Genomic DNA, 25,574 nt, shown 5'->3' with positions numbered 1-25,574 from the left:
TGTGTCCATTCTATTCTTTAAGTCAGTAGTAATTTATTTATTTGTTCATCCATTTACTTATTCAAAACATATATTTTCAATGTCTGTTGTATGTCAAAACAGAAGAGGCTCCTGTCTCATGAAGATAGTTTTCCAAGTAGAAGGACCCAGACTAAGTAAGTGAGCAAATAGTGTGTAATGATATATATGAATGAAATAACCTGTCTGCACTAATACTGAAAGAAGGGATGGAATAGAAGGAAATTATTTAGATAAAATGAACACAGGATGCCTCTCTGAATTGTTGAACATCAAAGAGTGAGACTCTTTTAGCTACTCAAAATTTAAGCATAAGTATAATGTGTGTAAAATATTCTCATATGCATTTGTACCAATTACAGTACACCTGCCCTTTATTTCTCGCTGTCTCTCACAAAATTTACCTTGTTCTGAAAATGTGACTAAAATTCCCAAAGTTAAAAACAAGAGAAAGTTTGAATGGTGTGAAATAAGGACTTGGAATATAATCGCTCTTTCAACGTTAATTATACTGTACATTTTGAGAAGCTATAATCAGGAATTGAAAGCTGCTTTTTGTCTTAGGTTCAAAATCATGAAGAAACAATTTCACACAGTGAATGCATCTTTGTAAGAAATTCTGAAACAGAAAACAATGACCTGGTTATGATTTCCTACATGAAAATGAGTCCAGACAAGGGATATTGCCTATCTGTTCTTTTCTTGGTTTATTTTGTTGATGCTTTTCTGGGGTCATGGCAGATTAGAGGGCAAAAAGATGAAGGTGGACTAATAGAAGCATTCAGCATAAATAAATTTTAAAGGAGCTTTTGAGAAATCAATATGGCTAATTTTATACAGTGGACTTAAAGTATGAGAACAAACAATAATTGTCAGCCAAGACAATTTTCAAAAAAATCATGGTTTTTATTCACCAAATAATAAACAAACTGTCTATTGCTATATCTCCATAAGCCTTATTGATAGCAATGAATGTAGATGTTGTTATTACTTGGTGTCAACTTAATTTCAATGTATTTTTCTAATTTTCTTTTTAAAGAGTGAGTGGGGAAGAGGCAGAGAGAGAAGGAGAGAATCCTGAGCAAGATCTACACTCAGCATGGAGTTCAGTGAGGGGCTCAGTCTCATGACCCTGAGATCACGACCTGAGCTGAAATCAAGAGTTGGACCCTTAACCAATTTTGCCACACAGGCACCCCAGTACTATGTATTTTTTTTTAGCAATTCTATTCTCTTCTTTTTTCAATGATCATTTCAGTTCCTTTTCCTACTTTCGGGAGCTTGGTGATCATACAGGGACAAAGAATTCAAAAATATTATCTTTTTCATTTATATCACAAGTATTCAACAAAAATATCTGATTCACAGTAGGAGCTCAGTAATGAATACATAATTGAATGAATGAATGAATGAATGAATGAAAAAAATAAGAAATGTTTATCATCTAAAAAAATGTCTTGTGGACCCACAATGGGATCATTACAGATTGTATATTATTTCTCAGGATCTAGCAAATATTTAATTCTAACGACACAAACTCAGAAGAAATTACCTTGAGGAAAATAAGTCCATACTGAATAATTTTATTTTATTTAAACAAGCTGTAAAGAATAGCATGCTTTTCCAATAAATGACTATTACTCTTTTATTCCTTCAAAAAAAAATCTTCACTGATCTAAAATTTCAAATACAGAAGTTAATTTCAGGAAAGTTTGTTTTTCACTACACATTAAAAAACTAGCCAAGTTAGGCAGTGCCACTGATATGATCCTCTATTTTACTCCCAATTCTAATGATAACTTAAATGAACAGATTTATTATTCAAAGAAATAGTTTACAAACCTTTTATCAGGAATGGATAACCCTAATTAATTCATTTCCCTGCCTCTTTTTAAGATTTTTTGCAAGGCTGATGGTTCTGATTGCATGACTATAAAATAAGGATATCACTTTGCTGTGAGGCACCCATACTGATTCTGGAAATAATCCTAAACAATAGAGTGAAAAATATGATGAAAATGTCAGCCTACTGGTAGAGAAAACATCATGTTGGTGCTCATATGACTTTCAAGTATACATACACGTGCACTTACTATACACTGTGATTATTAAGAATCTTCCTTCTTAAAAAATATACATTAAGAGGGAGGGGCCAAGATGGCGGAGTAGCATGAAACTTTTTTTTACCTCTCTCTTGTCCCTGAAATGCAGCTAAATCAATGGCAAACCATCTTGCACACCTAGAAAACTGATTTGAGGATTAACACAACAATCTGCACAACCTGAACCACAGGACTCAGCAGGTACACAGTGTGGAGAGGTGAAGTTGGGGAGAGGGAAGCCATGGAGGGTAGGGAGATGTTTTTGCTTGTGGGGAGAGGACAGAGACGGGGGGAGAGGACAGGAAAAGCATTCCCTGCCAAAAGAAGCTGGAGAGAAAGAGTGGACTAAACAAAAAAAAGAAAAAGGAGAAAGGAACTACAAGGGACTGAACAATAACAGTGAGAAAGGAGAAGGGATAGCGTTTAAATACCATTAAGACACTACAAACAGGGGAAGCTCAAAGTCTGAAACTCCACAACTCAATACATAGCAGTGCTCTGGTGGAAGGGCAAATCCCCAGAAGCAAACAGCGAGGTCCAAGGGGTCCTCAGCCCACATGGAAAGAGGCAGTTTACCTGCTGTGAGGAAATGTGCTGTGAGGAATTTGGTAGAGAATGTGTGGCCTCCCCCCAGGCAAAGGTCCCAGCAGACCCCGGAGAACAGCCACATTCACTGGTGTTGGAACAAGGATGTTAACACAGAAACCTGGCGTCAGATGTGTGTTGTTGTTTATCATAATCCTTGAAACACTGCTGCTACAAGATCATGTGAAATTTTTCTGGGGTGGGCTGGCACCTGACCTGCTGTCTCTGGGCATCTGCAGCAGTGCAGTGTGAATGCTCCAGGGTTCAGGCCAGCACCCAACCATTGCTCTCCAAGACTCTCCTCCAGAGGATCTGAGTGGTTGAAACCTGTAGGACCCTCAGAAGTAAGGGGTTTGGAAACACAGCCCCATCTGAGATAAGACTCAGGAAGGAGGTGCCTGGCAGGCTGAGGCTAGGTCAGTGTAGAAGAGGGGAGTGGATGGTAGCAGTAGACAAAGGAGAGTGTTGATTCCCAGTGGGCAAGAGCACAGAGCTCTGATACAAGACACTAAGTAACTGGGTGACAACATTTTCACTCTTCCCATGCATGCACATACACAGCTACATGCTGCACAACGATCCACCCCAGTAACTAACCAGCACCATCTAGTGGAGAACGGGAAAAGTATGCACTAGAGGAACACTGCAAGTCTCTTTGTCTGCTTAGTTTATGGACTATAAAGTGCTTCATAGTTTGACTTCTAGGGGAAACTGGATGTAATTTCAATAGTATTTCATTCTGTTTGCTCGTCCATCTATTCAAATTTTTTTCATTTTCTTTCTTTATTCTTGAATACAGAAAGAGAAAAAATTTATATTTTCCTTTTTATAAAAAAGATTTTTCTTTAATTTTTTCTACTATATTTTTTACTCTTTTTGTAAATTTTTAAAATCCTATTTTACTTTTTTTCATTTTATTCTTTTATTGTATTCATTTTTTTTATTTTCAAATGTTTTCTTTTTTCTTTTCTTTCCCTTTTTTGTCTATTCTCTCAAACTTCTTTGAACTATCAGACCAAAACATACCTAGGAGCTAGCATCCTTTATTTGATTTTTGTGTTGTTTTTAATTTTTTAATTTTAATTTCTTTATATTATTAATAATGTTTCTTCTTTTAAAATTATGAAATGAAGGAATTCACCCCAAAAGGAAGAACAGGAAGAAATGACAAGCAGGCTTTAATCAACACAGATACAAGCAAAAAAGATATGTGAACCAGAATTTAGGATTACAATAATAAGAATACTATCTGGGGTTCATAAAAGCATAGAATTTCTTTCTGTGTAGATAAAGTAAAATCAAGTAAAATGTAAAAGTAAAATCAAGTCAGGACAAAATTAAAAATGCTTTAACTGAGCTGCAATCTCAAATGGATGCCATGACGGCAAGGATGGATGAAGTAGAGCAGCGAATCAGTGATATAGAGGACAAACATAGAGAATAATGAAGCAGAAAAAAAGAGGGAAACTAAGGCAAAATAACACACTATAAGAACTAGAGAATTCAGTGATTCATTAAAAAGGAATAACATCAGAATCATAGAGGTCCCAGAAGATGAAGAGAGAGAAAAGGGTTAAGAGGTGTATGTAAGCAAATGATAGCAGAAAACTTTCCTAACCTGAGGAAGGACACAGACATCAAAATCCAGGAAGCACAGAGAACTCCCATTAGATTCAACAAAAACCAAACATCAACAAGGCATACTATAGTCCAAATTCACAAAATACTCAAGCAAGGAAAGAATCATGAAAGCATCAAGGGAAAAAAAGTCCTTAACCTACAAGGGAAGACAGATCAGTTTCACAGCAAACCTATGCACAAAAACTTGGCAGGCCAGAAAGTAGTGGCAAAATACACTAAATGTGCTGAATTGGAAAAATATGCAGCCAAGAATTCTTTATCCAGCAAGGCTGTCATTCAAAATAGAAGAAGAGAGAAAAAGTTTCCCAGACAAGCAAAAAGTAAAGGAGTACGTGATCACTAAACCAGCCATGCGAGAAATTTTAAGGGGAACTCTCTGAGGGGAGAAAAGATGAAAAAAAAAAAAAAGACCAAAATTCCTATCTTTCAGTACTCACTATAAATATCAATGGACCAAACGCTCCAATCAAAAGATATAGGGGTAATAGAATGGATAAGAAACCACAATCCATCTATATGCTGTTTACAAGAGACCCATTTTAGACCTAAAGACACCTTCAGATTGAAAGTAAGGGGATGGAGAACCATCTATCATGTCAATGGTTGACAAAAGAAAGACAGAGTAGCCATGCTTATATCAGACAATCTAGACTTTAAAATAAAGACTGTAACAAGAGATGAAGAATGACATTATATCATAATTAAGGGGTCTATCGACCAAGAGGATCTATGCTCCAAACGTGGAAGACCCAAATATACAAATCAATTAATCACAAACATAAAAAAAAACTCATTGATAATAATACCATAATAGTAGGGGACTATCACCTAAACAGAAAATCAACGAGGAAACAATGGCTTTGAATAACACACTGGACCCGATGGACTTAAAAGATATATTCACAACACTTCATCGTAAAGCACAGAACACACATTCTTCTCCAGTGCACATGGAACATTCTCTAGAATAGATTACATACTGGGACACAAATCAGCCCTCAACAAGTACGATAAGATCTAGATCCTACTGTGCACATTTTCAGACCACGACACTATGAAACTCGAAATCAACCACAAGAAAACAAATTTGGAAAGGTAAGAAATACTAGAAGACTAAAGAACATCTTACTAAAGAATGAATGGGCTAACCAAGAAGTTAAAGAAGAAATTAAAAAGCACATGGAAGCCAAAGAAAATGATAATACCACACCTCAAAACCTCTGGGACGCAGCAAAGGCGGTCATAAGAGGGAAGTATATAGCAATCCAGGCCTTCCTAAAGAAGGAAGAAAGGTCTCAGATACACAACCTAACTTTACACCTTAAAGAGCTGGAAAAAGAACAGCAAATAAAACCCAAAACCAGCAGAAGACAGGAAGTAATAAAGCTAGAGCAGAAATAAATGCTATCAAAACCAAATAAGCAGTAGAACAGATCAATGCAACCAGGATCTGGTTCTTTGAAAGAAATAACAAAATTGATAAACCCGTAGCCAGTTTGATCCAAAAGAAAAAGGAAAGGATCCAAATAATAAAATTAAGAATTAAAGAGGAGAGATCCCAACCAAAACAGCAGAAATACAAACAATAAGAGAATATTATGAGCAATTACATGCCAATAAAATGGGCAATATGGAAGCAAATGACAAATTCCTAGAAACATATAAACTACAAAGATTGAAACAAGAAGAAATAGAAAATTTGAACAGACCCATAACCAGTAAAGAAATTGAATTAGTAATCAAAAATCTTCCAAAAAACAAGACTCCAGAGCTGGATGGTTTTCCAGGGGAATTCTACCAAACATTTAAAGAAGAGTTTACACCTATTCTTTTGAAGCTATTACAAAAAATAGAAATGGAAGGAACTTCCAAATTCATCCTGTGAAGCCACTATTACCTTGATTCCAAAACCAGACAAACACTCCAGTAAAAAGGAGAACTACAGACCATTTTCCCTGATGAACATGGATGTGAAAATCCTCAACAAGATACTAGCCAACCATATCAACAATACATTAAAAGAATAATGCACCACAACCAAGCGGGATTTATACCTAGGATGCAGGACTAGTTCAGTATCTGCAAAACAATCAATGTGATACACATTATCAACAAAAGAAAGGACAAGCACCACATGATCTTCTCAATAGATGCAGAGAAAGTATTTGCAAAATACAGCATCCCTTCTTGATAAAAACCCTCAAGAAAGTAGGGATAAAGGATCATACCTCAAGATCATAAAAGCCATACATGAAAGACCCACTGCTTATATCATCCTCAATGGGGAAAAACTAAGAGCTTTCCCTCTAAGGTCAGGAACACAACACAGATGTCCACTCTCACCACTGTTATTCAACATAGTACTGGAAGTCCCAGTGTCAGCAAATAGACAACACAAAGAAATAAAAGGCATCCAAATCGGCCAGAAGGAGGCCAAACTTTCACTCTTGGCAGATGACACGATACTCTATATAGAAAACCCAAAAGATTGCACAAAAAACTGCTAGGACTGATCCATGAATTCAGCAAATTCGCAGGATATAAAATCAATGCATAGAAATTGGATGCACTCCTATGCACCAATAATGAAGTGACAGAAAGAGAAATCAAGGAATTGATCCCATTTACAATTGCACCAAAACCCATAAAACACCCAGGAATAAACCTAACCAAAGAGGTGAAAACCTATACACTGAAACTAGAGAAAGCTTATGAAAGAAATTGAAGAAGACACAAAAATTGGAAAAATATTCCATGCTCATGGATTAGAAGAACAAATACTCTTAAAAATGTCAATACTACCCAAAGCAATCTACATATTCATTGCAATCCCTATCAAAATAACACCAGCATTCTTCACAGAGCTAAAACAAACAATTCTAAAATTTGTATGGAACCAGAAAAGACCCCAAATGGCCAAAGCAATCCTGAAAAAGAAAACCAAAGCTGGAGGCATCACAATCCTGGACTTCAAGATGTATTACAAAGCTGTAATTATCAAGACATTATGGCACAAAAACAGACACTCAGATCAATGGAACAGAATAGAGAACCCGGAAATGGATCCACAAACTTATGGCCAACTAATCTTTGACAAAGCAGGAAGGAATATCCAATGGAATAAAGACACTCTCCTCAGCAAATGGTGTTGGGAAAACTGGACAGGGACATGCAGAAAAATGAACCTGGACTTTCTTACACCATACACAAAAATAAACTCAAAATGGATGAAAGACCTAAACATAAGACAGGAAGCCATAAAAATCCTGGAGGAGAAAGCAGACAAAAACCTCTTTGACCTTGGCCACAGCAACTTCTTACTCAACACGTCTTTGGGGGCAAGGGAAACAAAAGCAAAAATGAACTATTGGGACATGATCAAAATAAAAAGCTTCTGCACAGCAAAGCAAACAATCAGCAGAACTAAAAGGTGGCTGACAGTATGGGAGAAGGTATTTGCAAATGATATATCAGAAAAAGGGTTAGCACCCAAAATCTTAAAGAACTAATCAAAACCACACCCAGAAAATAAATAATCCAGTGAAAAAATGCACAGAAGACTTGAATAGACACTTCTCCAAAGAAGAAATCCAGATAGCTAACAGACACATGAAAAAAATGCTCAGCAGCACTCATCATGAGGGAAATACAAATTAAAACCACAATGAGATACCACCTCACAACAGTCAGAATGGCTAAAATAAACAACTCAGGCAACAACAGATGTTGGCGAGGATGTGGAAAAAGAGGATCTCTTTTGCCCTGCTGGTGGAATGCTAACTGGTGCAGCCACTCTGGAAAACAGTATGGCTATTCCTAAAAAAATTAGAAATAGAACTACCCTACAATCCAATAATTGCACTACTAGGAATTTATCCAAGGGATACAGATGTGCTGTTTCAAAGGGGTACATGCACCCCAATGTTTATAGCAGTGCTATCGACAAAAGCCAAAGTATGGAAAGAGTCCAAATGTCCATCGATGGATGAATGGATAAAGAAGTGGTGTGTATACACACACACATACACTATATATATGTGTGTGTGTATATATATATATATATACGTGTATATATATATACACACATACATATATTTGTATATATATATATACGTATATATATACGTATATATATATATGTAATGGAGTATTACTCAGCAATCAAAAAGAATGGAATCTTGCCATTTGCAACGTGGATGAAACTAGAGGGTATTATGCTAAGCGAAATTAGTCAGAAAAAGATAAATATATGACTTCATTCATATAAGGACTTTAAGATACAAAACAAATAAACATAAGTGAAGGGAAGCAAAAATAACATAAAAAGAAGGAGGGGGACAGTACATAAGAGACTCTTAAATACAGAGAACAAACTGAGGGTTGCTGGAGGGGTTGTGGGTGGGGGATGGGCTAAATGGGTAAGGGGCATTAGGGAGGACACTTGTTGGGATGAGCACTAGGTGTTATACATAGGGGATGAATTACTGGAATCTACTCCTGAAATCATTATAGCACTATATGCTGACTAACTTGGTTATAAATTACATAAGTAAAAAAAATTAAGTAAATAAGTCTAACTTACAAATATCATGATTGTCTAGGAAATTTTAGTAACCCATTTTAAAGGAGGTCTTTAATTAATAAATGCTCCCAGTTGCAAACTTAGTTAACCTCTAGTTACCTAAACTGAATTCCTAAATATATATTATTGCCCTTTAAGTATCCAATAGTAATTCTTCACATTCTCTTAAATGATCCGATACTCCTTATAAATTGGTAACATTTCAACTTGAAGTCACAAATTTAAATTAATTAGATATGCAAGACTGACTTGCTACTTCCAAAAGTCCAAAATCTCTTAAATTTTTCCAGTAACTAAAGTACCAAATATGTCCATATTTCTCCAGATTCAAAAAGCTGTCAATGCTGTAGGTTTGATTTTCTTGAAAGTTTCTCTGCTTAACCCTAAATCTGTCCATGGTTAGAAGATGATGTATTAAGCTATTTAATGGCCCCCAAAGATGTCCACATCCTGATCTCTGGGCCCTGTGAATATATTACCCTACATGGCAAAGGAAATTTGCAAGTACAGTTAAGTCTCTAAGATAGGGAGATTATCCTGGACAATTCAGGTAGGCCCAGTGTAATCACAAAGGTCCTTATAAGAGAAGCAGGAAAGTCACAGAAGGAGCTGTGATTATGGACACAGTGGTGAGAGAGACAAGATAACTCGCTTTGAACATGGAAGGGGACCAGAAGTAGACGAATACTGGCTGCCTCTGCAATCTGGAAAAGGTAAGGAAATAGATTTTCTCCTACAGCTTCCAGAATGAACCCAGTCCTCCAGACACCTTGATTTTAGCCCAGTGAAACACACTTTGGACTTCTGACCTCGAGAACTGTAAGGTAATACATTTTTTGTTCTAAACAACTGATCTGTGGAAATATGTCACAGCATCAATAGGAAACTAATGGGGCATTTTGGTGGCTCACTCAGTTAAGTATCCAACTCTCAATTTCAGCTCAGGTCATGATCTCAGGTTGGTGAGATGGAGCTCCACATCAGGCTCCATGCTGAGCATGGAGCCTGCTTAATATTCTCTTCCTCCCTCTCCTTCTGCTCCCTTGCTTGCACACTCTCTCCATCAATGAATGGATACATACATACATACATACATACGAAACTAACACAACACTGACCTAATATGGAAATTATTTACGCCACTTCAAACAATTTGAAGGCCTATCTCCCTAACTGTTGAGGTTTCATCTCACCAGAGAGTTGGCTGATGTCCCTCCTTTTGGTGAAAATAATGACACATACTGAATCCTTCATATAGTTCATAGGTGGACATAATTTATTTTTAAAAAGACACAGGAGGTTATTTACCCAATATCCCTTAGAGTTATCACACAGGTCATTCACCTCCTTATCTTTATAGGTCTCCAAAACCTGCCCAAGTTGCCACATTAATTGATTTTATATTGTGTTACTTCACTCATATTTAAATATCTACCACTCTAAATCTAAACACTTTTAAATTTGATGTAATATTGTGGAGTTTTTTCTCCCTATATAATCAAACAAAATCTCTATGATGATAACATCTCACGGAAACATTCATGATTTTATCCGATTGATACCCACAGAATAATGAGACATGGGGAAAGGGACAGAAGTATTTATTAAATACTCCATACTCAGAAGACATTCTGTTGAACATTTGGGTTGTTTCCAGTTTTTGGAATCTGTTGATAAAGTTACTATGAATATTTGTGTACAAGTATTTGTGTGGACATAGGTTTTCTTTTCTGTTATAATACCTAGGAGAAAAATTTTAAGGTCACATAAACATACAAGACTATGTTTAACTTCATAAGAAACTTCAAAACTTTTCCAGAGTCGCTGTATAATTCTACAGTTTTCATTCAAGCTAGTGGATGAATAATAGTATCCCATTATGGATTTAATTTGCATTTCTCTGATGACACTTCATGTGCTTATTGGCAATATGTGTCTTCACTTATGAAGTGTCTTTTTTAATCTTTTGCTAATTTTTAGTTAGGTTGTTTATTTTATTATTGAGTTGTAAGAGATCTTTGTACACTCTAGATACAAGTCTTTATATATATATATAAAGTATATATATATATATATATATATATATATATATATAGCAAATATTTTCTCTGTGACTGCCTTTTCATTTTCTCAATGGTAACTTTTGAAGAGCAAAAGTTTTAATTTGCTGAAGTTCAATTTATCAATGTTTTTTTAAACAGCATTTTTTGTCTCTTCCTAGAACATCTTTGTGTAACACAGATCACTAAGATTTTCCTCTCGTTTTTTTTCTAGCTGTTTTCTCCTTTTAGCTTTTACCCTTTTGTCCATTTTGAGCTAATTTTTGTAAACAGTATGAGGTAAGGGTCAAAATCAAAGATTACAGACCTATATGTGATAGAAGTTAGATCAAGAATACATATGTCCCAACTCGTAAACTGTGTAATAAAAATCAGTGCAATTTAATGTACATTATCACTCAATACAGTTAATTCTAAAAAGCATCTTATGAATATCTAGCAAATCTTTGGAGCTATGACTAAAATAAACATCAATAAAAGAACAAAAATTTCTCAAAGAAATTTTAACAATACTGTATTATATATTTGAAAGTTGCTAAGTGGGTAGATATTTAAAGTTCTCGTCACAAGAGGAGCAACTGGGTGGCTCAGCTGGTTAAGTATCTGACTCTTAATATCAGCTCGTGTCATGGTCTCATGGTTCCTGAGTTCAAGCCCCACACTAGGTTCTGTGCTGACAGTGTGGATCCTGCTTGGGATTCTCTGTCTCCCCCTCTCTATACCCCTCCCCAACCCTTGCTCTCAAAAATAAATAAATAAACTATTAAAAAAGAAAAAAAAGTTCTCATCACAATAAAAAAACTTTAACTATGTGTGTTGCTATCTGTTAACTAAACTTTAATCATTTCCCAAGATGTACATTTGTCAAATCATAATGTTACACACCTAAAATTACACAATGTCCTATGTCAATTACATCTCAATAAAAAAGAAAAATCTAATAGTAAAGGGTAGAAATGTACACAAAAACAAAAAGTCAATATGCACATTTATCAAAAATATATATATAGGCTAAACTCCTAAGCATTTTGGTTAACCAGTTATTTTTCTTAGGGAGTCTACTGCATAAAGAAAAATAATAGAACATAAGAAACCATAGTTCATTTTTTATTTTCTATTTGTAATCTATCATTCTAATTTTTATTTTGCTCATGATCCACCACATTTCTACATCATTTCCCACGGTCAATCAGTTATACATTTTAGGGAATATGAACATACTTTTAGTATAAGTAAAACATTAACAAAATATGCATTCCAGTGCCTCAATAATACACTGGGGAATTATTTGGTAATCTTCTATTAGGAAATATATTGAGAGATTTTTTGTTTTGTTTTGTTTTGTTTACCTTATATACAGTGGACTCTTAAACAACTCAGGGTGTTAGGGACATGAATCACAACAAAGTCAAAACTCCATGTATAAATTTTGGCTCCCCCAAAACTTAACTACTTATACCCTATTATTGAGGAAGCTATACTGATATAATAACATAGACAGTTGATTAACACATAATTGTGCGTTGTATGTATTATACTGTATCCTTACAATAAAGTAAGCCAAAGAGGAGAAAATGTTATTAAAGATATAAGGAAGAAAAAATGTATTTATAGTTCTATACCTTAGTCACTGAAAAAAAGCCCCATGTATAAGTGGACCTATGCAGTTCAAAACCATGTTATTCAAAGGTCAATCATAATACTATGTTCTTCATCTTATTAACTTTATTATATTTTGCCAAGAAATAATGGATATATGGTTTTTATGTATAACTTGGATATATTATATCATCAAATCATTTCCCAGCAGTTTGAAAAAATTAAAATACAGAAAGCAGCAAAAGATAATATAAAAATTATCTCTCTTGTCCATACCAAAAAAGAACAAAGACCACCATTCATTTCATCTATGCTTCAGATTAAAATCTATAAATTTTCATATATAATCCCAATTCCTGTAAAATTTTCTTCTCTGCCATGCACCATAGAAGTAATCATTATTATGTAAGTGGTGCTAATCCAGCCTGTTTATGTTTTGAGAGAGAGAAAAGTACCACATAAACACACACACACACACACACACACACACACACACACACACTGACTCACTCATTCACCATGTGTGGTAATATTCTGTGCTTGTTTTTAATTTATGTAAATAGGATCCTACTTTATATAACATTCAGAAAGTCACTTTTTTTTTACTTAATACATTTTATAGAGTTATTATGGTAGTTAAAATAAGAGCTAGTTCATTTATTTTAACTGTTATGTAATAGTCCATTGTGTGAATATGTCATAATTTATTTTTCCATTCCTCCACTAATAGACATACATATTGCTACTATAAAATAACACTGAAATGAACAACTTTTATATGTCCCCTTATGCACATGGGAAGAATTTTCTTAAGGACAGCACTGTCCAATGTAACTTTCCTCAAAGATGGCAATGCTCTGTGCTGTGACTATAGAGCATCTGAAATGAGGCTCACGTGACTGAGGAACTGGATTTTTTATTTTATTGAATTCTAATTAATTTAAATGCAAATTTAAATAGTTACATGTGACTAGTGACTATCATATTGGACAGTACCGGTTCAGTACATATGCCCAGAAGTAGAATTGCTGGGCCCTGTGGTATATCCATTTACAAAAATGATCACTCTAAAGTGATTATGCCAATTTACACTCCTCCCAGTAAGGTTACCACTTCCCCACATCCTGGACAAGATTTATATTTAGATTTTACCTTCTTTACCAATCTGAAAAGTTCAAAATTACATCTCATTTTTGCTTTAATTTACATCAACCCAATTAATAGTGCAGATGGAAATCTTATACAACTTTCATTGACCATTTGGATTACTTCCTCTCTGAATTGACTGTTTATCTGTATCCTTTTTCCAATAGGTATTATCTTTATCCTTCTTAACTTAAAGCCTTACTAAATCTCATTCATTTATATTCCCACCTTGACAGCTCCCTCCAAAGAAGTCCCCTGGACGTAAAGAACTTTTCACCACTCTGTTGAACCACTTTTTATACAGCATGGAGTTGAGTGTGTACTAATGCTGACAAGTTTCCCAATTTCACAGAATATCCAACATGAAGGTTTGGTACCTTACCATCCAATGTGGAATATATGGTATCTGTTCTGTTGTTGGTCTTGGGGTCTCAGGTATAATTCATCAACAGAAAAAGTTCCAGTTTTATATCCGATATACATTTCCATGGATATTTGACATTTACATTTCCAGGGACATACTTTTTAGATCAGATGTAACTCCTTTACAATCAGTTACACAGAGAAATGTGTGTCAAAGCATTAACTTCAACAGCCATGTGTTACATTATGGGAAATGTCATTATTCATAAATGCATTTTCCATTTTTATAGCAGAAGTAGCCATAGGAATTTCCATTTATAGCCAAGAAGATCACTTATATAGGGAATCATTGGCAAAAAAAAGTGAAGTAATGACTGAGAATATGTAGGAGATAAGATAGGTCTATTCAACAGGAAAGGAGTTCAATTTTTCCAACACATCTTGGGGAGATAAAGCTGAATAAAATGTTTTGCTCTTCAGTGGTGACTAGGGATACGGTCAGGGCTCATGGGATTGATAGGGGCACAATCAGGACTGTGAAACTATGGACACCAGGGGAAATTTCTGAAAATCATGTTATCCAAAACATTTTCTATTATCAAGATCCAGGATTTTCTGTATCTCTGTGGACATAAGAATCTAGAAAATGGGATCTAAGAGAATACAAAGAGACAGAATACAGGAGTTAGAAGGCAAAGGTTCTGACTTATCAAATTAGAAAGGTATTAAACTTTGAATGAAGTACCAAAAATGTCTTAAGCCTCTTGATGTATTTTTTTTTAATTCCAGGTAGCAAAGTGACTTCATAAAATGTTCTTTCAATTTAGAGTAACAATAAATTCCACAAACATTTTAATTTTTGGAATATTTTTAAGTGAATTCTCTTTGAATACTGTGCAAAATGGATTTGTTATATTCAGGTGAAAATATATTAAGCCCCTCCCCTCCAGAGTCACCAATGATTTCCATCACCAAAACACTATTTTTTCCAATTATCTCCATTCCTTAAATACATTGGGCCTTTCAAAAAAAATGCCAAAGGATTTACTTTTCTGATCTTGTCCAAGGATTTTATAATTGAGTATCCTGCTATCAAATCCAGCCATCCACCTCCTCGCAACCCCACCCTCATCGTCACAAATGTCAGCAACACTGTAACTAACTAAAAATTCCAAATGTCACTGGGAAGGTCAAATGCCTATTTAGGGGAAAGAATCCCAAGTGATGGAAAAAAAGAAAGAGGCATTATGTTTAGTTGATTCAGTATATAAACTCCTTGCTAAAAATAAATCAATTTGATAATTTAATTCTCCTCCTCTAAGTAGTTCTATGTTCTTCTGATTCTAGAAGATACTTTCATAAAATATTTTTAAAGCCTATTTAAGTTTCTTTGCCATCACATAAAGATGAAACGGAAAGAGTAAAAGAGTAAAACCCTTCAGCTTCTAGATGAACCCAACCATACCACTGCATTGTTGTCTTTATAAGATGTGCATTTTAAATTGCTCTCCGTTTTCTCCCAACTCCCCTCATTTGGGACAACCATTATTAACAGTTTCTTTTATATCCTTCTTCATATTTTAGTATTTTAAATATCTTAAACCTATGCAATCATATTACACATCCTCTTCTATGCCTTTTTTAACCCAATCAGTCTATCTCAAGCTGTTTTTCACTTGAGTACATCTATGTAGGTTTATCACATTTGCTTGTGTATTCCATTTTCTTAACAGCCACTTGGAGCAGTATCTAGGAGGGTGTAAGAACAGAAGAACTGCTGCAGGCCCTAATCTGCATAAAAGTTATACATACACACATGTAATAAAAGGCATATATGTGTATAGTCTGCTGCTGTCAGGTAACAATGTACTATTTCAGGTGGATGCTCAGTGTTTACAGAGGGCCCAGAAGATACACATTACAAAATGGACAGATGAAGTGCTGAACTAGATACTGCCTTCCTTTGATTCAAGGATGCAATATTTTGTCTGCCAAGCATCTGACATTTTGCTTAAGGGTAAAATGAGAAAATATTTAAGGAGGCATTAAAGGAAAACAGAGAAACTTTAGTAATAGCAAAATACCAGTAAAAGGACCACACAAATTAGATTTAGCCCTTTAGACAAAGATCAGGGAATATAGAGTAGGCCTATCAGAGATAATGGTTTTAAAAAACACACACAGATAGAAGTACAACACAAGGGAAGCTTTTAGTCCATGACTATTCACAAACTGTTTGTAGAAGAGATTGACAAAAACTTATTAGGTGGGAAAAATATCTGAGCAGATGACGTATGCTTTCATGGCTGCCTCTAATGCTGAAGAGCAGGCAAATCAATAATTCAGCCTTTAACGCTGTCTAAAAACGTAAAGCAGAATTGGTACAATTTAGTAAATGCCATCCATCCACAAAGCCCATACCAAGCCAGTTTCCAACAGCCAATATTTTCCATCTTATTTTCTCTATAATATTTAGCTTTTTGCTTTAATTACACTTGATATTTGTAAAGAGAAAGCTGGCGTTGTAATAATTGGATAGCTTTTTTATCTATGTTGGCAGAAATGGAACTTTCTCTTATATTTGAAGAGCAATACAAAAGCAAAACTTCCTTTTCTCACAAACTCAATGCCAAAACTATCCTCTGAGTCACACCGTTTCTTTAAATCATGTTGTTCTGAAAGTTGAGATGTGTTATCTTTAATCTGCTGCCAGGATCCCACTGTTCCTCAGCTAGTACCAAAAAACTACCAATGTCAATTCATCAAAATGTATATACCTCTCCAAGACATTCTTTTTGTCCTTTCTTTTCTTCTCTACTTCCTTCTGATTTCCCCACTTTTTTCTTTCCTTCCTTCTGTCCTCTCTCTCTCTCTCTCTCTCTCTCTCTCTCTCTCTCTCCCCCTTCTTATTCAGGATGCAAGAGAGAGCAAAGTAAATACAACCTTTCAAAATCACAGATCCAAAAGAAATTGGGGAGAGTCCTAGTACAACAAGGAATATTTCCTCCTACTCATTTTGTTTTCTGGATAAAAATCCAGACTGAGCTTCAGAAAGCCCAATTGCTTTAGCTTAAAGGGAAAAAAAAGTTTGTGTTGAATTAAAGATTTTAACGTGTATAAAACATTTTAATTATTGGAGATAAGGTTTTATTCATTAATATTAATCAAATATAAATGTGTTCTTCAATTTCTCATCATTAAATACTTAAAATTGCATTAGGAAAAATTGCATTAGGAAATCTTGGAAAGGTATGCTGTTGAATATGTGTTAATGGCATTATGAGCTGAGTGGACAATATTCAAATCTCTGTCTATAAAGTGTTGTTACAAAGCAGGCTTCCTAAGTTCTCATTCTCTTAAGTTATTCTTAGCATTTTTTAAATACCAGCAACAATTCTTAAATTTTTAAAATTCACTTTGCAAGCAGAACAGATAACACTACGAGTGCACAGCTACTAACATTTCCATTTATGTACTCAAAATACCTGTTTTGAAAGGACAATTACCTGTTTTCAGTCACAACTTAGGTGTAAATCTCTAAAATTTTAGCTGACAGGTTTTACTATGTAATACAACATGTCAAATTCAAACTGACAAGTGGATTTCATTTTTGGAGGGCTTTTCCTCACACCTTTTTCCATTATAATACAAGTACTACTTAGCCATATGATTTTCTGCAAAACTTAACCAAAAATGTAAAACATAATGCATGTCTCAACATCTTCACACTTACATGGAAGGCTCTGGGGGGAGGGAAAGTCTTGCTAAATTCAGAAAAGTGTACTGTCTGGAAATGAAGAGGCTGCCAGCTTTCATCTGTTGTCTTTCTTTAGGTACTTGCGTGCCTGCCTTCCAAACCTAGACTGAGGACAGAGCTATCCCACGTCTGGTGCATCTCTGAAATTCTTCAATTACGCAGTTTGTGGACTTAGAATATCACATTGTCCAGCCATGTTTATTCTAAACAGATGATCCGGACACAGAGAGATGTCAGCCAATGAGCTTAAGCACTGCATTTTCAGCTTCTCTTTTAATGGAGATCTAGAGAGATGTAAAGTGCAGTCATCCTATTAAGTATGCACATGGACCATTTGTCTAATCAAACTGGAAATTATAAGATAATGAATTATGTTAATTTATTTCAAGTCACAATTGATACTGCAGATAAATACTGAATGGCAAGTTATATAAATAGTAAAGTGTCTTATTGTGAGTGTTGTCGCCAGTTTGCTGAGCGGTGAGAGAATGAGATCAAGTTCACTGAAATTTGTGTGTGTGTGTGTGTGTGTAAAATTAATCTATTCCATCACTCCCGTCATTAGCATTAGGCATTAAACAATAAGAATTGGTACTCTTAGAACAAAACTTCTTAATCTTGTGCCATATTCTTAGATGAAAAGAAAAAGGGATAAGACTACATTTGCATACAAACTTTTAATTATTTAAATTTTTAACCTAACAATAGATATTTACACTCTTAATTGTTCATACGATTGCCTCAACATTAAATAGAAAATGATACTTATTTATTATCAAATGTCTAACAAAAGAAAAAAAAAAAAAAAAAGCTTCGCTGTTATTAAAAGTAGACCACTAGTGCCCCCTTCTGATATGAAAAATGAAGAACAATTATTCTCTTCGACTTGAAAAGACACTCTATGCTAATCCTCTAAACAGCTGTTTCAAGTCAGATTTATGCCAATTCTTTTATGATTTAATAATAAATCCCTCATTTATCTCCTAAAATGGTAAATATTCTGATGTTTTACTATTGTGAGTTATCTTCCTAAGAAACATTACAAAGTCGGGGAATCCTGTTAATTCTTAAACATAACCAAACGCCTCTATGCAAATTGAGCTTTAAAATAAACTCTGGAAAGAATCTTTCAAAAATATTTGATGTTTTATCATCATTGGTTTTCATTTGATTGTGTGAAAGCTAATAAACCTGAATCTATACCTGCCTTAATCACATTAAATGTCATGTTACCTCGCTTTTCACCAAATTCAAGCTGATACTCACAGACACACTCATTCATTACACTCCTCTCTGACATATCATAAAGGGCAAAAGGCAGCATGATAGATTAAAAAGATATTGTGGTACAATATTAATTACAGTATCAGCACCTCTTTCTAGCTCAGACTGCATATAAATGTCTATTTTCATTTTTACATTCAGAAATACTTTGAGCGAGAATGGATTTATTGCATAGACATACTAAATGGGACCTTTGGTTGGATATTCTAAAGGTACCAAGTACAATGCTAGGCATACCTGAAAATTTGCAATCTTTGTCTTTAATCCAATTTAGTTTTTGCCCGATTATTTTAAGGATGTGAGACTTGGAGTTATTATACAAACCATAATGTGACTAGATACAATAAAGCAGAAACATTTAAAAATTCTCCTTAACGAAACTAAAACTTTAAAATGCCAATTTTTCCTTACTTTGTAAAAGTATTAAAAAAATCATCTTTTTCACAAGTTAAATAATAAACTAAATGGTACCATATTCTTAAATGTAAATAGTTTTCCTCATGTTGGGCATATTGAAATAAATTGATGAAACCTTCCATTAAGTTGCAAATGCCCACAAAATAACAATAACTTGTAATACTGTTCAACTATGTCAAAATAAAAATATTCAATATTTAGAACCTATTTCATCAAAATATGAATTTATGTTCAAGACCAACCTCAGAAAAAAATTCAGCTTCAACCATGAATGCCATGCTAAAATGTCAGGTGAGCTTGCTTCCAGTTATCTGATCCAGCACGATTCAGATTTTACTTCGGAAGTACCCTTAGTCCATGTGATGATTACCCATATCTCATTTTTTTTTAATAATTTTGCTTTCCGGAAAACATAATGTTGCATTTTTTGTTTTCAACCCTTCCTGCTGTCCACTTCAGGGTGAATTCTTTCTCACTGATAGAGTTTACCTGTCACACGTGGAAAATGACGATCAGTTCAGTTTGATGATACTAAACAACTGAACACATCAGGAATAACTGGATCCAGTGACATATTTCCGGTGCTGTATCTCAAAGTGAGAAGCCCTACTCCATGAAACTATGAAAGACCCAGGAAGTAGCATCCAGGGGATAATTTCTGAATGGGTAGGTTTTTACTCGTCAACTTAGTGACTCCTCTAAAGCTCATCCTTTTGACCAGTAGGGTGAGGACTGCTGACTTTGCCAGTCATTCTCCTTCCCTGGGAATCTGACAGAATCACTTATTGCTACTGAAATCTGTGATGTGATCCAGATGTTTCCATTCCACTTTTTCTCTTCAGATTTTCAAAAATATACAAAGAAATCTCTCCATATTCAGAATAGTAAACCAAATGAGAAAGCAATTTAAATTATAATCCTATTTTTAAGAAGCAATAATGATTGCATCATAGCACAGAAAAACTAAAATGTATTTGATTTCTAGCTTTAACTCTTTGACTGCATTTAATTATAGCCCTCGTTTTATTATCACTACCAACAGCCATATGTGGGGCACCTTTGAATGCATTCTCTCTGACACTCGGAGGCCAATTCTCTCTGAATGCAAACTACACACAGTACAGCTGCGGAGTATTACTGCTGGTGTGCGGACAATGTAGGCAGGCAATTGCTGCTCGGTTGAATTGAATTAATAAAATCTACCTCAAAAAAAAAAAAAAAACAGGCAGGCATGAAGGCTTTAACACAAATTATACATCATATTCAAAAATCTCTAAGTTGCCAGGAGCAATTCAGAAGGAAGAGAATCCCTAAAATATTTTAGTCATAAATGAAACAGCAATATGTACAGTTAAAATATTGCTGTTATAATCTAAAGGACTACCAAAGACAGAACAATGTAGTCCATGGAGATGGGAGGAAAATCATCCATACAAAGACTAAAAAAATTCAACCCTAAATTCCAATTTCTAATCCATTTGTACTGGTTATCCAAACGTTTAAAATATTTGGAAAAAAAGGCTTTCCCATTTATGTGAATATTTAGAGCATTTGTACACATCCCCATTCTCCTGGTTTTATGACGTATACTCCCACCTATATTCTATCTAAACTTGGTTGATTTGTATACTAATTATGAGAATCATAAAGTGGCATTCAAGCAGGAAAAAAAAATTGAGGGGAAAAAGGTGCTTCAATAAATTTAGCAAATACAGCTCTTATACCTGTTAAGGATGAATTCCAACTATAAGTAAAGATTTTTTTCCACTGCAGATCGTGGGAGTTTATGATAACTATAGGTATGATCAAGGCTTATTTCAATGCTTTGAAATGTCAAATGAGTAATTTTATTCTCTTTTATTTTTAAACTATTTGCAGAGACAACACAAAATTATATAATGTTACATTTATTTTAACCTACACTTCTTCCTTCATAAGGTTACTTGTCTAAACATTTCACTAACATTGTGCAATTTTAAACTGAGAAAAAGAACAAAGTTACAAGTGTGACAATTTATCAGGAATAGATTAAGTGACAGCTGTAACTAGAATCTGAATTAGTAGATTATTTTAATAGTTCCAGGAAGAGTATAATTTACAAAAGTACATTTGAATGATGTTAGGAAGATAGCATGAGAAATTATTTGCTTAGTACAGGATGATTTCTTTAAATTAAACTTTGTTAATATTCTTTCCATTCGGATATTTTTAAGTACAGAGATGTGTAGATGTGTCTCTTGATGTAACAATTCAAGTCATCATTTGGTTCAGTGACATGAGGGAAAAGTGAGTATTTCCTCAAGATTTTGCTCAAGTAATGGAATCTCTTGGCAAATTTATGCTTTTTTAAAACTACATTTTGATGGCTATCTTGCCCTTTCTCCCATCTTACTTCTAAAATTGCTATATAAGCTCCCAGATTTTTTCATATATTAACTTGGCTGCATCTCATCTTTCTCATACACTAACTTCTAACCAAGAATGTATTTAAGCGTAGCTTCGTTTGATCCCCTTTACCAAATTCCCAAGATCTAGACATCTTTCCCTTTTTTCCTTTGAAAACTGCCTCAAGTATTATTACTCCAAGAAATCTTGACCACTTGAGGGGCATTAATCCAAATTCTCTTCAAGTCTAATATCTCAACAGTCAATAGCTACTCTTCTACCAGAAATAAACAACCTACTTGACTTTAATATACATATATCTGTGATTCGTGCTCTTTGTGAAACATCTTTCATTACTTCTATCAGTATGTTCTTTTGTAATTCTCTCCATGTGAATGTCATTTCTTTAGATTAAAAAGGAAGAAAAGCTTCTAGAGGAACTATTTAACACGTGCACAGTGATGCATATATTTAGGTCCTTATTAGAGAATGACGGTGATTAAAAAAAAAAAACAAAACATTATTTTCATAAATGTTCCTGATAAAGGAGAACTTCAATTTGTGAACTAGAATGAAAGCTAAGGCAATGTTTAATTCCAAATTATGTATTTTTTAAATTTCTCTTTCTAAACATTCCGTCCTTAGTTAAGAATATCCTGTTAACTACTTCTTATCCTGCTTGACTTTCACAAATTATATGTCTTGCAGGGTTGAATACATTTTGCAGGTCAGTCGATGTTTCAATACTTATTATATGAGCAGAATCATGACTTAAAAGGACTATACAGAAAGAAATTGCATAGCATCCTTATCCTCAACAGTGATTACATTCTCTTTGAAGGCAAAATAACTAATTAAACCACAGTCTCTAAGTTATGTTCTTACTAGAGCATAGGAGATTCCTAGTCTCCTTTACATTAAGACTATGCATTCAGTACTATATTTACTACAACAAAGGTAAAAGTTATCTTCTCCAGTAACTGATTCAAATGTTTTCCTCAATAGAACCAAGGAGAAAGAAAAGCAAATGAGTTATAAATGAATAGATTTAGCAATAGATAAATAATAGGTAATTAATAGGTAAACTGCATGCTAGAAATGCAAAGAAATATTAAGAACTTGAGCTGTGTTATGTGACTGACTTTGGTTTTAAGTAGAAGAATATTCTTAGTAATATGCGTATTTATGATACACTGTGTTCAGTCTCTAGTTTGTGTCATGTTTTCTGGTTTGCTAAAGACAGAGAAAGAAGTCCTGTAGTGTCTGGACAAAAACATTAGGGATTTGACATCAACCAACCAAATCCTTTCTAATCCTGAATTGTAATTGGAGATTCAGAATCTATCAAAGTGGTGTACTCACAGAACTCAATAAATGACCACATGTAAATGCAATAAATGATCAAAAAATAAATGAATAAAAGGAAAACTGAAGTTCAACCTATAGACCAAGACAATTAATTTGTAATTGGAAAATAAAATATAACTTGAAAATACCTATTAATATAAATCTCCATGTGACCACTTAAGCTATGGTTCTATAATGCAAGCATTATGTACACAAAAGCAGTTATCAACAGAAGTTAATATATCACCACCATTACAGTTTCACCTGGAAAGAAAGTTCTTAATTTTATCCATGTCTAGGCAGTGTCTTCCTCAACGGATTTTGAATAAACTCAGAAATGACATCACAAAACGATTAGCCAAGTTCATTAAGGACACTCATTCCAAGTACATCAAAGCTTGCAAAGGAACGACAGCTTTTTAATGGCAGTTCATCTCCTTGAAATGAATTGTTTTCTTGAATCCTCTGTTGGAACTTGTACAGTTGGCAGCATGCAGTTGATTGTCCCTAACATTTACATGAATGTGTATGTGCTTGTGAGGGCCACTATGTGTGAAGTCTAAGGGGACTGCTCCATGTTAATGAGAAACCAAGGAATTCCTCTAGCAGCATCTGGCATAAGTGTGAATCACATAATTTAAAGCTGTCTTACATGCCTCGTTTCAAATTTTAGGCCTTCTTTCCTTAAAACCACTTTAATCACTATAATATTAAAAGGGGAAAAGTGTTTTCCCTTGTGTTTCAAGTAGCAATTATAGATTGGGAATACCACCACCCCATGTACTCTGATGGTACAGAATGAACATCATAAGCTCCGATTGCTGCTTTCAGGAAATCTTGAAAAGGCAGACATCCCACAGTCAGGTGCTCCGCAATCTGATGGTAAGCCTCTGGCGAGCACAAGTCTGCAATCAGTAGGCAAGGAAATAGGTCACCCCAACTCACTCTACCGCTGAACTCTTTCAGTAGGAAAGTCCACTTTCTCGGACCTTTTGTTTTCTATACTATTCTTTGTAAAGTCTATAATGTAGACGCTTCAGCAAAACTTTAAGTATGTGCCGCCAGAGACTTTCATGATAAAACCAAGAATAATCATGTGAATTTCATGTCAAAGTTGCTTTTACTTGAATGAAATAAAAATCAATAGCATATTTTCATGATGTCACTAAGCTAAACCCATATCAAGCCTTCATTTTTGATAATTCCATGATTTTTAAATCTGATTCATGTATAAGTGAACAACTCCACAACACTGAAAAAACATTTTCACAGAAAAACAAGTTTACAATTAACTTAATAAATGACTTAAATGGTCTTCCTTCTTGGGCCCCAAATATAAACAGAAATGACCCATTTTTAAGCCCCTGTTCTTGGTTAAGATACTACAAAAATACCAAGCTAAGGATAGGTTAACAATAGCAATAAGCTGGCTATCTCAAATGTCTCTAATGTATACCAGTGTGAATATCCATATCAAATAGATAGGAGAACTTATGATAAGCCTAAGGATTAAGAGCTCTCATTTGAAGAAATACATTATTTCACCAGAATTATGCTGTGGTGTGCAGACCCTAAGAACTTTTGAAATAATATATTTAATCTCAAGTAGCAAAAATAAACACAAAAAAAAAATTGGTACCAATAAGATTTTCAAGGACAACTTTAGTAAATTCATATTTTTGCAGATAATGAGTTACATGACAAAATTTTGTTTTTCTAAATAAAATCACAAAAAAAATGTAAATGGAGTGTAAAATGATTAGAGATGATTACATTAAATCTTGTGAGGCTGAAATTTTTATGACTCACGTTTCTTCAAGAATGTAACCACTCAAACATTCTATTTGCAAGTGTTATTAGCTTCACTTTCAAACAAGTCTTAATGTAGCAAGGATGGCTTTGTAAAGAATCTTCCCTGTTTTGAAAAGAAGGTAAGAAGAGAAACACGAATTTTCCTCCTAATAGCAACTCCCCCTAAAAATAATCATGAGCTGCTGAAAGGCAATACTGTCTCAGTCGTCAACAGCTCTAAAATCAGAGACTCTGGTTTCATCATCTTAACGTGGTATGCAAAGCCCTCCTCGGGGCCCAGAACTAATACAATATAGATACAGCACTAGTATAGACAGCACCACATCTTTTTGTTTTCCAGAAATAATCTCAGAATATGAAAAACTCAGAAACATTGCAAATTTTTTTTCAAAACCTGTAATTAGCACTCAAAATTAAGTAATGCTAAGTTACATAGAAAGATTTTATTCAAATGCTTCATTTTTCCCAAAACAGAT

Source organism: Panthera uncia (genome assembly GCF_023721935.1).
Source record: "Panthera uncia isolate 11264 chromosome A1 unlocalized genomic scaffold, Puncia_PCG_1.0 HiC_scaffold_17, whole genome shotgun sequence".
NCBI classification, from domain to species: domain Eukaryota; kingdom Metazoa; phylum Chordata; class Mammalia; order Carnivora; family Felidae; genus Panthera; species Panthera uncia.
This window is presented reverse-complemented; position numbering follows the sequence as displayed.